General features: G+C 35.9%; 1 pseudogene; it reads right to left on the bottom strand.

The window, feature by feature from the left end:
• Nucleotides 1-1,826: 1,826 nt before the first annotated feature.
• Nucleotides 1,827-15,454, bottom strand: LOC110716314 (annotated as a pseudogene).
• Between the last annotated feature and the right edge of the window lie 1,346 nt (nucleotides 15,455-16,800).

Here is a 16,800-nt window from a genome sequence, read left to right as displayed (position 1 = left end):
CTTCCTCATCCTTTCTTCCTCTTCCCAAAGAGGATTAACCACATTCCTCTTCCTAAGAGGACTCCCCATACCACCTCTACAATGAAGGGGATTCCTCTTAAGAGGAGAGAGAAGGCTAAGAGGAGAGTGAATCCCCTCCATTGCACTTGCTCTTATGTTCTTTACCCTTGACTTGAAGTCAAAAGGGGAGAACAAACATGTGCTAGCTGGATGAACTATATTCATACTTTTGATGGACGGTATTACTTTTGATGATGCTTATAATATTAATCTTATGGTTATATATACATATCTAATGTTGTTTGCAAGCTAATGGTTTTGACTTCCATCAAGGGGGAGATTGATAACTCCACCTTGATGAGTTTGATAAATATGTATGATGGAAGTCAAACAGGAAGTTTAAGTATGAGGCCCAATTTATTTTGTTTACTTAATTAAGTCTAATACTACATTTCATTATTTTATTGGGCTAACCTTGTTATTCTTATTTGATTAAATATTGGGCTAAGCTATATATGGGCTATGCATTGATATGCTCAAATCCACTGACTTTATTTCTATAGTATAATGCATGTGCTCTCCAAAGTTTTCTCATGCAAATTGGACATGTGTTGAAGTTTTTGTGCCAAGTGTTGAATGAGTTTTGTGGCAAGTATTGTGCATTCTTTTTTGCTGAATAACGTGTATGTGATGAATTTTAGTCAAAGACTTTTTCATAACATATTTCATATAATTCTATCTTAAAATTGGTTACTTAATTTCTATCAACTACTTTGATGAAATTGTGTTTACCGAATAAACAGGTAATTTTGAATGATAATTTTTGTATTTATCTTTTACTCAAAGTTGGTTAGAATAAATTAATTGTATTTATCTATTGTTATTAGGATAATTTATTTTTGATCTTATCTTCTTTTACTTCTAACCGTGTATTTTAGATTATTTTGAGTTTGTTGGACAGATTGCATATTTTGAGGAACAATAATATTTGCTGAAGTTTTGAAAATTGAAAAACACCGTTTGAAGTTTTCCTGAAGAATAGCTCAAAAGAGTTGAACGTTATTCAAGAAACAAGAACGGCTATTTTGTTCTACTTTTCTATAAAAGGGTTGAAGACATATGCAGAATGAGATATGAGCTTTCAATTGGAAAATCAAGAGAAAGAAGATAATTTTAAAGAGCTATAATTTTCTCATAGATTACATACTTATCATCCTTGAAAGAAAAATATTCGAGTGTTCACTTGTGCAAATTATTGAAAAAATCTTGAGTGTAACACTTCGGAGTAAAGTCTATAATACTCGAAGTTGTGATTGAGTGTTAGTCTTTTATTTCTAGGAATTGAGTGACTAAAGTGTAGTGAAGAAGTGCTACGTAAAGGAAGATAGTGAGATCTTCTAAGGACTTTGGTGCTCTAAAGGAAGAAATAAAAGAAGGATTAAATCCTACGGGTTGGACAACCCATAGGCGGAGACGTAGGCACATTTGCCAAACTTCATAACAATTTCTTGTCTCTTGTCTCTATTTAATTTTCTGTCATTTGTTATTGCTTTACATTCTGAAAATTTGTTCTCGTATCTAATACTCACTGCCTCATAGTCAAGGTCGTTTTATAGTCTTTTGAAACGTATTTCAAGACCTTGAGACATAAAACTTGAATCAGTAATTCCGCCTTTGAAACTGATCTCAAGGCCTTGAAATTCTGCAGTTTTCACGAAAAACGTCCATACTCTATTCAACCCCCCCTTCTAGAGTATTACTTGTGTTTATTCCATTACCATTGTGATCCTTCACTATTATTCGTGTTTTTTAAAAAAAAAAATTAAAATAAAATTTAACATTCCACGTTTATGGTCTACTTTGTATCTTTTAGGTGGATCGATTACGTATCCATTTACATTTATATTAATACACATTTAAATATTGGTTCAAGTCAAAACATCCCGTACCAACTTTAGCAGGCAAACCAAGACAAATTCTTGCAGTAGGAGTTTGTAAGTTGTCAACTTCTCCCTGAACAGCTGCTTGAGTGATGAACTTAGCAGCAGTCTCAAAGGCGATCTTGCTAAACGGAGATATTGATTCAGCCAAGCCACCATATCTGTTCAGTGGCCTATACTTTCCCGTATGCGTCATGTAATCAGCAATTAAGGTTAAGTGTCGCATGTCTACTGTTACTCCGTAGTGGCCAAAAACTGTATAAATCTCAGTTATAAGGGTTGCTCTCGCTTCTTCTACCCCATAAGTATCGAGCATTGCTTGTATGTCGTTGGAACTAATGAACCTCACATCAAGCTCATCTTGCATATTCCAATATGTAACAAAATCTACACCAGCAGTCTGCAGAGCAGGACGAGAATTTATACCTTTTCTAATTAGCATAGGGAAGCCTTCATTTCCAGAGTCTTCCAAATGAAGCTCCACGGCTTTACAATTCTCAATCTTGCCAGCGTTCTTAACATAAACTTTCTCGGCTGTCTTCTCAGCAATCTGCACAAAATTTTGAGTGAGAAAATAAGGATCCAAGGAAGCATGCTAAGGGGGTAACACAAGTTTGTGGAACTCTTTATCCCCACCCCTACTATGGGTTTAGGGTTTAGAGGGTGGGGGGAGGGATGGCCAACTGTTTTCTAGCGTTTTTTCATGGGTGGGGGAAGATTTTCGAGGGAGGAGATGGGTGTTTGGGGAGGGGGGGGGGAGGAGGGGCGGCGAGGGCTAGGGGAGGGTGGCTGAATGTGGATGTGTGGTAGGCAAGGGAGAGGATCGGAGCCAGTAGGCTGTGGTGGTGGGAGTAGTGTAGAACTGTAGAAGGTTGGTGGCTAGTGTGGATAAGGTGGTGAAGTGGTAGTTGAGGAAAGGTAATGGAAAGGGCTAAGGGGGTGGAGAATCATTTTAGAATATAAATGGATAAATTCGAAAATAAAAATTGGGATACGGAATGAAAAATACTGACAAACAATGAAACAACAACAAAAGAATTGAACATGTTCATTCCCTTTCCCTTTGATTATCAAGCACAACCAAACAGGCCCTTAAGGTTTTATTGCTGACAAGTGTACAAACACTGGAAAAATCCAAGCATATGCTTTTAAACTATGAACAATCGAGCCATGAACGTATGGTTTAAAGTGTAGCAGTGTTCAAAGTCTCCAAACAGTGGTCAAACAAACACAACTATAAATAAAGAAACAATACAAGATAATGAAAATCAATGGAAACAAATATATTCAATACCAGCATACCTTTACCAGCAATATATGTGGTTCATTTGTTAACTTAAAATGGACTTCAAAACACAGTCCATCACAAGCAACATGTATTGCTCTTTCTTTATCTGATGTTTTTCGTTGAGTAGCTTCTGATTTTTCCTTTTGCTCTGGGCCAGAGGAGTCTTCTAGTACATCTTGCTCATTCAATTCCACCTCCTCCTCAACCTCCTCTTCAGACTCATCGTCTTCATAGTCCATCTCATCTGCAGCTTGCCCTTTCCTTTTCCGAGCCTTTGAACTGATAGAATCATCCACTTTCTCATTATCACTATCTTCTACTTCTTCTGTTTGTGATTCACTACTCTCAAAGCCATCTTTTCTCATCTCATTTGAACCATCTATTGGCTTGGATTCCGATTTAATACCACTTATCCTTGAAACCAAAAGCAAATGACTTGATATTGTCGCCTCCATTTTCTTCAAGTATTCACCCAGCAGGGTACTTTGACAATCTTCTAAAGTAATATCAGTGTGACGAGGATAAAGTTGAGGATCATAGAGCTTTAATTTCAGCTTGTAAATACTGCAGATTTCATGTTCCTTAATGGAAAATGGCACAACAGTAACTTCCATGTTCTCTATCAAGTCTGCAACCATAATCCTCTTCAACTTTGCAGCAAGCCGCTCTGCATCATCCCTGCATATGCACAAAGAAAACCTTCCTGTCTCTAATTCACAACTAAAAGCATAGAAATTTTTGATCAAAGAGAAAGTAAACAGAACTCACTTTGTCTTGCATTTCAGCAAAGGGCATGTCATAGTAGGAGTTCTAATGGTCTTTGACGCATCCTTTAATATCTCCAGCAGACGTGGAATTCCCAGTGTCACATTCATCTCTCCTCGACCAGCATGATGGAAGGTATTCAACCTGAAAGTTCATAATCACATTTACAGTTTTCCTACAGCAAATTAAAACAACAAAAAAAAATTAACATTTACAAAGTACAAGGGAGAATGAAGACTCACGTCATTTGAGTTGATGGTTCCCCAATGGACTGAGCAGCAATGATCCCAACAGGCTCCCCTGGATGGGCTAGACTCATGTAGTATTTGTTCTTAACCAATTTCATAAAGCTCGAACAATCCTTGGGATGTGTATGTCGAGAATTCACTGCTGATGCATGATTTTTTAAAAATTCTTTAGCCTCCTTAGCAAGTTGATTCGGGACTTCATTATCTTCTTCAACATATTTGGATATACATTCATCATCATTTTCACCAAGAAGATTTCTGCTAACAATCAGTTGTTGATTCTGAAAGGAAATTCGAAAATCAAACACAGTAAGTCTAATAACATTGAAATTTAAAGGCAACCCTGGCCTTAAAAACATTTGTAGGATTTGACACCAACCAATGCTAATGCTTCAAATTCTCGCATATAGTTCATCTTATGAACATCAACCCCATCTTCTCCATAGCGAAACTGAATGATGGACCCATCTGCATCACGAACTGTGTAGTCATAATTTACACTGAGACACTCCAAATTTTTAATCAAGCACCTTTGAAGGTATCCACTGCGAGATGTTTTGACAGCTGTATCGACTAATCTATAAACAAAAAAGAGTAAATGTTAAGTTATCCAACATTATTCAAAATAAAAAGTTATTCATCATTAAAAAAAAGGAACATTATATATATATATATATATAAGTACAGAGTGTGAATACCCTTCGCGACCAGCCATGCAGTGAAAATAAAACTCTTGGGGGCAGAGGCCAGTGAGATAACGATCACTGATAAATCCTCCGGCTCGAGCTGAACTGTCTCAAGGGGCAAAACACGGTAATGTCTTCCCAGAAACCATCCGAGGTACACGCTTCCCTTCCAACTCTTGTTGACCCAAGAAGAAAGAAATTTGTTGGAAGTTAAACTGCCAATGTACAGAAAAAACAAATACCAATTAGGATCAACATGAGACTGCAGCCCTACTGTAGGAAGTGTACAAACATGCAATGTAAGAGAATATAGGAATCACTAGTCGAATGAGAAACAAGGGGGTGTGGAAAAATAAACGTCAAAGCATTCATGTTATTTTTTATCATAATTATTATATTATCATTATTAATAAGAAATTTTGTTAAAAATCACCCACTAAAAACAGGTTTTTGTTAAAAACCACCCAAAAAAAAAATGTTATAGAAATCCACCTACACTAAAAAAAATGTTGTGGAAAGCCACCCACTGCCAGAACTTGGCCGTTGACAGCCCTCTTCCGGCGTAGACCACCCTCCCACCCACTATTTCCGGCGGTGGTATAGGATTATTTATTGTTTTCGAGAATCTCCCCCTCACCATGATTTCGTGAATCGCTAACCCACCCATTCCCTCACCGGAAACCGGCAGCCACCCTCCCTTGGCAATCAAAACCAACCGGCCGGCCTTCTATCACCCACCCAGCCCACCTCGACCCCAAACCACCCAATCCGACCCCAAAAACCACCAATTCAACCCACCCCGACCTCAAAATTGCCCCTCCTCCCTTCCCCCACCTCCAATTTCGAGGGTGGGTGAAGGGAGGAGGGGCGATTTTGAGGCCGGGGTGGGTTGAATTGGTGGTTTTCTGGGTTAGGTTGGGTGGTTTGGGGTCGGGGTGGGCTGGGTAAGTGGTTTCGGGGGTCAAGGGTGGGTGGTTGGGTAGTTTCAAGGGTTAGAGATGGGCTGGGTGTATGGTAGATGGCCGGCCTACCAGTTTCGGTGGCTAAGGAAGGGTGGCCGGCCAGTTGCTGGTGAGGGAAGGGGGTGGGGTTGGGGGTTTTGAGGGAGACGGAGAGGAGGGAGGTCAATTGAACTTTTCCGGCGAATTATAGGGGTTTTTAAGGAGGTGGGGAGGGTGGTCAACGTCGGAGGGCGGTCAACGGCCAAGTTCCGGCAGTGGGTGGCTTCCCACAACATTTTTTTTAGTTTGGGTGGTTTTCTACAACATTTTTTTTGGGTGGTTTTCACAAAAACCTGTTTTCAGTGGATGGTTTTTGACAAATTTCTCTTTAATATTATAATTCTTTTTAAGCAGGTTTATGTAAAGCACTTACACTTGTTAAAAAATTACAATTAAATGTGTGACCATTCAAAATATAGCATCTGATCATTTTGCTTGGAGTCATCGGACAACGAACTACAATGTCTAGACATGAAGAACAACAAAGCAACAAGCAGTTACAAAAATCAACAACATACACTACCACCTTTAGCTCCAGAGAGTGTCATAAGAGAAAGAGCATTCTTCCGAAAAGGCTTAACTAGACCTTCAGGAAACAGCTTAGTGACAGCTGAGCTCAATGTATTCAGCTTACTTCTCATCATCCCATCAAGTAGCATTATTGCAGATTCTCCATTAGCCCGAATTGCTTTCTCTATTCCAATTTGCATTTCCAAAGAGCCTAAAAAGGACAGAAAGAGCAGGAAAATATTTGGAAAAGCGTTAGTTGAAATAAAATAGCTATCATGTATTCATGTGTAATGAACCGACTTAAGGGAGGGGTATTCTAGGTAGTTTTAGTTTTGTATGTTAGTAGTCATCACCTATAGTATCAATCAAGACTGAACCTTTCAGGTATGTTTCCTTTTACAAGTAGTAGAATCATCATTACAGTACAGCTTCAATCATTCTCCTCAAATATTATTGAAATTCATAGTAACCTATGCTGTTTGTGTGATTTTGTTGTGCTGAATCTATTACATCATGAACAAACTTTTGAGGAATTCATCATGAATTCTCAAGTGACAAAGGTTAAAAAACCAAGGGCATATTTATTTTTGTGACTTGAAATCTCATAGAGCGGAATTTGATTGCAGATATCTTAGTATAAATAGGAAGAGGGGAAGAGAGTTCAGTAAGCAGAATTCAGTAAAAGGGAAACCTTGAAGAGAGTTATGGCCTAAAACTTTTGTTGGAGATTGATAATCTAAAGTTATCAAAAGAGTAATAGCTTAATGCTATTATCTATCCTTGTAACCTTCTTTTGCCATTTCCAACCAGTATTCAAGCTCCCATTTTTCTTATTTCTTCTTTGAAATCAGTTTACATAAATATCAAATTATTTAGTTAAAAAGAATCAATCGTTCTGAAAGATTGGTATGGTAACAGTGAGTAATACCAGTCTATTACATTTCATTCATTTGTTCCCACATTAATCAAACACAATTACATCTCCAATTTCCTAATAAAGTAGCAAACATGGCAATAAATATTTGTAGCTGACGAGAGTATAAATAAAGATAAAAGCTACTAGCTCTTGTCAGGTTAATGAACGCAACCATTCTGCATAGAAGAATTATCACATACCTATATATTCTTTCTCACAGCCTATAAATTGTTGGTGAACACCACTGCCACAGTTAAGGCAAGCATCGAGCAACTTTTTCCTCTGGTTATCACAAGGTCGAACTAGGAGAAGATCGTGAACTCCGCAAGTAAAACCATGGATCATCTAAAGCATAAGCAATTAATTTATCAGTGCAAATCCCATGCGACAATGGAATATCAAACTAAAATAACAGATGATCAAGCAATAATTGGAAGACAAATTACTGAGAAAGTGGGATAGCCACCTGTAGAAAAGCAATCAAACTTCGTAACCACGATCTGCAAATGAGAACTATTTGTTTAAGGAGGATCCGGCCTCTCTAATTGATCGGAAGATTATAGAGCAAGTGACATCCATCCCATTCGTACCATCTCAACTGCTCCCTTGTCCTCACTTCTCAAAACACGACCCAATGCAGTAAGCAAGTTTCCTGCAGCATTAGACCCATACAACTCCTGCACTGCGTGGACTAATCCATACTTTCCAAACTGTTCTTTGTCAATTACCCCTTGAATTAGTTCATTTTTGTAAACAAACACTACATCTTCATCGATGCTGTGACTAGAACTCCCAGACATTCTTCTTTCCATACCACTTTCTGAATGTTTTTTGCTGAATCTCCAACGATCTTTTTGCCTGCTTTTTGCTGAGTTCCCAACATTTGTCTTTTTAGAATTGCGGATCTTTTTCAACTTTCCAGAAACCTCATCAATTGCTTTAAGACTTCCCTCGTTCTTTCTAGATTCATCCATCCCAAAATATTTACGTGCAATTTTTGTACGCTTTTTAGCAGTGAACGGTAAGTATCCTGTTGTGATTTGATTTAAAATCGCAGTTATGACCTGCACCAGAAGTGATTGAAGAATGTCAAACTCTACCCGAGAAGGTTAAAAGATTAGGTTTGTAACACCAAAATATACAAATTAAATGGTTGATATATTGCTATAAACAAACATTCATTCGAACCTGCTTCCCTGTCCAAAGCCTCTTTGGTTTAATTATAACAGGTGGATAAGTCTGTATCACATTTTCTGAATCCAAAACAGATAATTTCTGGCCAGATTTGGCATTGAGAGAGAGGGCGCCAAAAGAACACACACTGGACATACAAATAAGTTGATTAAATTCTTCCTTGGTAAGAAATGTATCCCTCTTTGTGAGAAGTACAGCACCCACAATGTGATCCTATTCACAAGTACAGATACATGAGAAGCATTGAAAAAAAAAAATAGAAATACAATTAAAGTGGGATATAGGCAAAGAACATTCAACCCATAATGACCCTCAGTTAATATTAAAACCTGAATTAGGCCTCTTTTAGGATCACCACGAGTAGGAACGATATACTGGTTATTCGCATTGACAATATTGTAAGCTTCAGCCCGGGAAATCTCATCTTGTGGAAGGTGAACATTTATTTCATCACCGTCAAAATCAGCATTGAAGGAACTGAATCAAATTAAAACAATCACCAAGTAGTGACAAGTGTTAGCATCAAGAACTTAACAGAACTACAGTATACACCAAAGAAGTATTGTAGGGAGCGAAGGGGGGGGGGGGGGGAGGAACATACTCGCAGTTAGCATAATGAAAACGAAGAGTCCTCTCTTCAGGCAAGACACGAACCGTAAGAGCAATTATACTTGGTTTATGGAGAGATGGCTGTAATTTACAAGATATCAGGGACTACTAAAAAGGCATTAAGGCAGAAGTAATGTGTTATCTCCTCATACCTGGCGATTCACCAGAACTATGTCCCCATTGCGGAGGTGACGCCGTACAACTTTCTTTTCATAATCATTACTGAAAGTCTTCCCTAGTAGAGTTGTGACTCCTCTTGAAGATGGTAATTTTCTACTGAAAGGTATCCGAGATTTCCTACTATTTGGTAGTATATAATTTGAATTTTTATCCGCATAATGTGTGGCACCAGGGTGAATCTCAGGCCCGTTGAGAATGGCATCTTGTAAGTTAGTCAAATTCCAAGGTGTCACTCTCTGCATCGACAACATTAAACTTCAATACAAACCTAACCGCAACCTTATTGTCAAAATCAAAGGCTGCAAAAGGTTAATTAAAGAGATAAATCTCACCTCTGGATAGGTCAACTTCAATGCAAAAACAAGAGGAATACCAATCTCATTGACAGCTAAATACGGATCAGGTGATATAACAGAACGACAAGCATAATTGACTCTCTTCCCCATCATAAGTTGCCTGAACATGCCTTCCTTTTTTTCCAGCGTTTGACAAATTCCAGAAACCATATTTGTTTGTCCTAGACCTGGTAATTTGCATAAATTCAGTGGTAATCAGAATAGCCTGATTGAGGCTGCAACTCGTTGCTGCACTCTTATTCTATGAACACGAACACATACAGTCACACATGTTCAACTTCAGAAAATTTTAGTCCAACAAAGACAAGACAAATTTATCTATAGCAACTAATAACCTATTCATGAGAAATTCAAGAGTCCCTTTCAACATATGAAACTTCCTAAACAATCTAAGTAATATTAGAATATTAATTGGAGCAACTATACTTGTTTGATTTCTACCGTAACATAAGATAAATCTCTATCACATGTTTGAACAAGGTCATTATTTGAATATCATGGACAAGAAGGTGTATAAACAAGGATACAGACTACCTGCTGCAGTCTTGCTGTTAAAATGAATATTTACAGATTGTTGAAGATTCATCCACCTACTAAGAATAACATCAGTCTCAGCATACTGCTCATAAGCTTTAGCCAAGGACATATTGGAATCCAAAATTTTGCCCAACAGAACAGTTCGATGATGCTCCATAACCTAAAAGAACAACAATCATACCCCCTATAATAATGAGTGTGCATTATATAGATGTAATACGACCAAGAAGTCAACAGCAGTAACAATGAAAATGGTAATGCAATGAAACGTCATTTCTCTTCAAATAGAGAGCTATTACACCAGTTGTCAACTTGTAGCCAACACCAAATTTTTGCAGTCCCCTTCTCCTCTAAACAAAGATCACAACTTGCATCTAACAATATCCTTATCTAACTAATCTCTGCCTCAACAATTGAATAATACTAAGGTCCATAATGCTATCTCAAGTCCAAACACTTCCACATCCCAAAGAAGCTCCAGAATTAGTTCACATAGTTTTCTATTACGTTATTAGCCATTACTACCACAAAAGAAAAAAGGATCATCACTACATAATTACTCTATGATACTAGAATATACTTTGAGCTTCATGCTCCGTAGTAAACTATAAACATAAATTTTGAAAAGTGAATAGATAATTCATGCTTTCTTTCTAGTGTCAATGGCCGAATAATTATAACTTTATCTTTTTGAAATTAAAGTCACAATGACAAATAGTTAGCCAGCTTAACAATCTTGAAAATAGATGATCATCACCATCATGAATCACAAAAACAAATAACAAATAACCAAAACAAAAAGGGAAATATCCCAGTTAAGTTGGGGGTGTACAAAAGAGATATCATTAAACTTACTAATTCACCTCCCTTCGAAGGCTTGCGAAACTTTGTTGGAGGCACAAGAATAGTTTTTAAGAAATACATTGTAAAAGCTGATTTCTTCTGAGATGTGTTGTGATGTTGCCGTATATCAGAAATAAATGAGCATAACTGAGCCTCAATTTCCCAAAGACGCTCTAATATTCCTCTAACCTGCAGTTACCAAGTTAATTGCATCATGTCCATATGTTTAGTTATGCAATACCTCTTGCTAAAGCATAAAAAACATACATAAAACTAGAAAAGCTTGAGCCAAAGTTTGAACAATCCTTATGATATATGATCTAGAAAAGAGAAATAACATACTTCTGTTGGCAGTAGAGAGCGTGGTTTTTTCCATTTTATATATTCTAACTGCACGTCATCATATTTCTTCCTTCGCCTGTTTGATGGACTTTCAGCATTTTCTACCTCAGACATAGACATATCTCCTTCATCCATAAGTTCATTTAACTTGTGCCCTTTGATAATATTTGCCTTTATGCTGTCGTCATTCAACCCCCCCTAAAAAACAAAGAGCAAGCATATACATATCAACTTAGACAGAAAGAAAGAAATAATCATGGAAAAGGTAGGTTAGTGATTAAGTATCAAGAAAAATGTTATGTAAACATTTCCCTGCTTTCGAACAGAATAGGCTCAATATTCATAATCCCGGTTTTACCACCGAAACTCAATACAGTGAACATACAACAGGAACCCCTTGAGTGTTCAAACATACAATTGTTTCCCACAAAGTATATTATAATAGCAACTTTCTCCAATTTATGCATGGTGAATATGCCTATATTGTGATTGTGTGCATCAACAACATATTCAAACACTTAATTGTGCAAAATAGAAACTACTAGTAGGAAAAAAAAAATGAAGATAAAGTTAGAGAAGGGTGTAGCATAAAGAGGACATGATGAATTTATGCATGGTGAATATGCCTATATTGTGATTGTGTGCATCAACAACATATTCAAACACTTAATTGTGCAAAATATAAACTACTAGTCGGAAAAAAAAATGAAGATAAAGTTAGAGAAGGGTGTAGCATAAAGAGGACATGATGAATGATACAGGACTATAAACTCGTACGCCTTAGAAGTTTCTGATTCTTTCATTCTAATGAGGAAAACGGAGATCAATAAGCTTGTGAAAAACTGGAGGAGATGATCCCCATTCTACTAAACACTGAATTGAGATATGTGAACCACGAGTCAATTATAATCATTCTACAAGCCACCTTAATTGCAAATGAGTGTTTACTAAAGGCTGAATTGAGATATAGAAACCAACATTTTTCTGAGCATGTGGGTCACCCTAAATTATTGATCATATGTAATTGATAACCTGTGAAAGTAAAAAAAAAAAAAAAAAAATCGGTCCAGAAAGTGACCAAATATGACCAAATTACTTAAAAATCCATCTTACAAGTACAAAAAGAATCAATTGAAAGTTTATTGGAGAAGTAATTGAAAAGTATATCATTTTTAAAGTGTATGAATCACAAAAAGCAATCAAAGTAGTGTGTAAATATTGTAAAATTACCAACGTAATTAATGAATCACAAATAAGATCAAAGTAGTGTGTAAAAATTGATGTTACCAATGTAATTAATTAATCACAAAAAAGATCAAAGTACTGTGTAAATATTGTAAAATTACCAACGTAATTAATGAATCACAAAAAACGATCAAAGTAGTGTGTAAATATTGTAAAATTACCAACATTGTATTTTAAAAAGAACTTAGAAAGTATAATTATTTAAAAATATTATATGGAATACCGTTAGAAAAAGTATATATATATATATATATATATATATATATATATATATATATATATAATTGGCATTTGGGTATTCATATACTTGGAGACAAAATTAGTGAGGGTAAAGGGTTTGATAATTAGAGTATTTGATTGAGTTTGTCATTTAATTGGTAAGGATATTAGTTGAGAGAAGTAATAATAATTGGAAAAAAGAGGGAAAAATATTGATTGAGCTTGTCATTTAATTGGTAAGGATAGTAGTTGAGAGAAGTAATAATAATTGGAAAAAAGAGAGAAAAATTATTAAAAAAATACAATTGGTAAAACCTGGGGATCAAACCCCTGACCATCAATGTCAAGCACACAAACACATTCTCCATAATACCGCTGAGCTACATTACATTTCTTCCTACAGCTCTGCACACAAATTGTATATACTTCCTCCGTCTTTTTATTATTGCATCATATAGGTTGGGCACACATATTATGGTAGTGGGAAAAAGTAAGAGAGAAAGGTGAAAGTACATAATTGCCCATGTAATATATAGATAAACTAAAAAGTAAGTGTAAAAAAGCAAGGGTATGTTAGGTATTTATAGTGTGAACACGTAATTTTTTTAACCCAAAAAGAAAATGATGCAATAAATATGAAACATCCTAAAATGGAAAGTGATGCTATATTTAAAAGACGGAGGAAGTACTACGTATTTGTTTTTACTGTTTTTTCTTTTTTTTTTTGAACTTATTTTTTTTTATTTTATGATTTATCTCTTCAGCTAAATACAATGATAGCATAATGACCAAAATCACAAAGTAATTATTTTCAAACACTACACAGTCATTATTATACAGACAAGACTAATACAACCAATAGGGAAAAGTATATACAATTTGCAGCTCCTAATGTAGTATACTTACCATGTATATTAAACCAAAGTAGGTTTAGTAATGGGAGGATTCTTAACCCCACAATGACACTTGGTCCTTTTCTTCATCATGAAACTATCCAAGACTGAAAGTGCTTCACAAAGCTGAAAAGAGGTCCAGCCATATTGAGAAATGGACCCATCCAAATGAAGCCTACTATCACTGTCCTTGGTATCCTTACTAAAAAGGAGATCATCTAACTCTCTAGCCCCGGAAACATCGCCCTTCATTATGAGGTTCAACTTAGAGATGCACATTTCAACCTGCATTTAAAAATTCAGCATTTAGCCAGGATATATACAATGGGGAAAATACAATTTGATAAGCCTAATACAACAAAACCATACAAGCAAGAATTGAAGAAAAGAAATAAAAATGATATATAGGTTCATTTGTCAAGGCATGGTTTCCTTAGTTAACTAACAAGTATACCTCCTCTCGAGATGCCTTGAAATGGTAACAAGCCAAACAGGTGTTCTGTAGTACACGTACAAGCCTATCGAACAACAAAGGGTGGTAAACCGGTGCCACAAGATCTATATCACCACAATGTCCTGGGCAATGATGGTCACGAAGACCACACGTTTTGCAGCTGTAACAATTAAAAAAAAAAAATTAGAAATCAGGTATAAAAGGCTTCAATGCCTTACTATTCACCTCATTCACAATTAATGCCTCAAGCATAAACTCCTGCATTCAATATTCTCTCTAACACTTATTGAGAAATACACTGACTTAAGCATCGGAGGGGCGTTCCTCGGCAACCCCCCGAGGCCAGTTTACGTGTGCTTGTGTGCAGGAAACTCTTGATTCAGCTCATTGGATCAAGTCTCGTCTTCGGCCCACAACGAAAGTGACCCATCCGTGGTTCACATTGAACCCGAAACAGTATATAAATAATATAAGATATTTATAAAAAATTAATATAAATCAAAATTTAGACCCATTTTGAATCCGTTTTTATCTGGTTTGGGTCTGATTTTTTAGAACCTGTGCGTATGGGTCGGATCTGGGTCCACCTACAACATTCTGGGTCTGGATCGTCTCTACTGAAACCGCTGTTTGACTAAAGATGAAGGCTTTTATATTACCGGTTGGTAATTGGAAGATTTAATTCAACAGTGATAACAAAATAGTCTAAAGATGAAGGCTTTTATATAGTAATCTAAAATTAAAGAATCTACATTATTATTAATAATCTAAAGTTGAAGAATTAATTGTTAGAATTCAAAGAATTAATCAAAACAGTATAATACTCCGTAGTTTAGATTTGTTGGAACTAGAATATTTAATTTTTCATGTAATAAAAAAATTAACTTTTGATTTTGACTAAAAAAAAAAGAAAGTAACTTACGGAGTATATTCATTCATGGGACCCAAAAGAGGATCATAGAGACCACCAGGCATAGGGCGGCCCACATTGTCAAACAAGTTGCGGTTTGTAATGTTGAGAACGCTGAGCTTCTTAACTTCTTCGTCTGTCATTACGCCGAATTCAACTTCCTTTACACACTCTGTTGCTACCTATAAATTCATTCAGATACCACAATTCAGGAACAAAATTTTCCCAAAAAAAAAAAAAATATATATATATATACAGTAAGAATTATAAACTTAAGCTTCAATGGAGGAAATTATGGAATACCTCTGTTTGATCCATCTTCAAAAAGTGAATGTACTACTTGGATTGTTGTTAGGAATAAATTAGAATAGCGCCGAAAATGTTAGAGGTTTAGAGGTGAACAGTACGAGTTAAAGAAATTGAAGACAGGAAAAAGATGATCATGAAACCCTTCTCTAGCTGTTTTATCTTATGGGTAGAGCTGTTTAATGGACTACGCCTCCATTAAAAGCCCTTGTCCAGCCATTTTATAAATAGGCTAGGCCCGTCCAATAATTAAATGGGTCGAGCTCGAAAAGGGTCAATTTATCAAAGGGTTGGACTGGGATTTTTAAAGGGCCTTTTAAAAAACATAAGGGAAATTCTATGTGGTGGCCATCAACTTTTGCAAATTCTATTTGGTAGAAAAAAAAAATTTGACATTATCTATAGTGGCACTAAACTTTTTTTGAACTCTATTTAGTGTCATAAATTAAATTAAATTAGGCTAAATAGACTAACATGGCTAACTTTTTAACTCTAAACAGTGAAATGACTAACCTACCCCTTTTAATTATTTCACTCCCCTCTTTCTCTTTACTGTTGACATCCAACCGCCATATACATACCAGTGATCATCACTTCATCAGCGTATTTTCGAAGAAAAATTTTGGGCATTCAATTTTTGCACACCAATATCTATCAATTTCACTCAAATTGCAAGAACATTAATTTGGGGATTTAATTTCACCAACATTTGCTCATTCACTGTTTTCTGAATGATTTTGAATAGTTTGTAAAAATCGAAATTAGGGTTTTAATTTGGGGATTCATGCGAATTGGGGGTTTTGGACTGAAGAATACCCTACTCGACATCTTTCAGGTAATATTGTAATGCTTTTTACTATAAATTTTGGATTTTGTTGATTTATTCATAGTAGATTGAATAGGTACTCTGTTTTTTCGACATTCTGACTTGTGTGGTGTAGTTTGATTTCGGTTTTTTTATTTCATTGAATTACTTGCACACAGACTTATGTATTCATATATTTATGTGTTCGGTTATGCAGAATGGATTCGATTTTGTTCAAATTCCAGACTGCTGAAAATGTGATTGAAATTAATGTTGATGATGTTGATAAAGTGATGTGGAATGATTTAATTGTTGAATATGAAGAGGAATTCAGGAAAAAAGGTTATATGTTCCCTAAATATCCAAGTTTTCACTACCTCTTTAAGCAAAAACATGTTAACATTTCTAGTGACAGTGACCTAATGTCCATGTTAGAGAGGTTAGGAAGCATTAAGGTGATTACAGTGTATGTTGGATCTGATATTGAACCCTCTGAATCTGTCATTGCTGCTAGAAATCTCACAAAAACATTGAATGCCAAACCCAAAAGTAG

Source organism: Chenopodium quinoa, unplaced genomic scaffold (genome assembly GCF_001683475.1).
Source record: "Chenopodium quinoa cultivar QQ74 unplaced genomic scaffold, ASM168347v1, whole genome shotgun sequence".
Classification (NCBI taxonomy): Eukaryota; Viridiplantae; Streptophyta; class Magnoliopsida; order Caryophyllales; family Amaranthaceae; genus Chenopodium; species Chenopodium quinoa.
The sequence above is the reverse complement of the archived record's forward strand: the minus strand, read 5'-3'. Positions and strand labels throughout refer to the sequence as shown.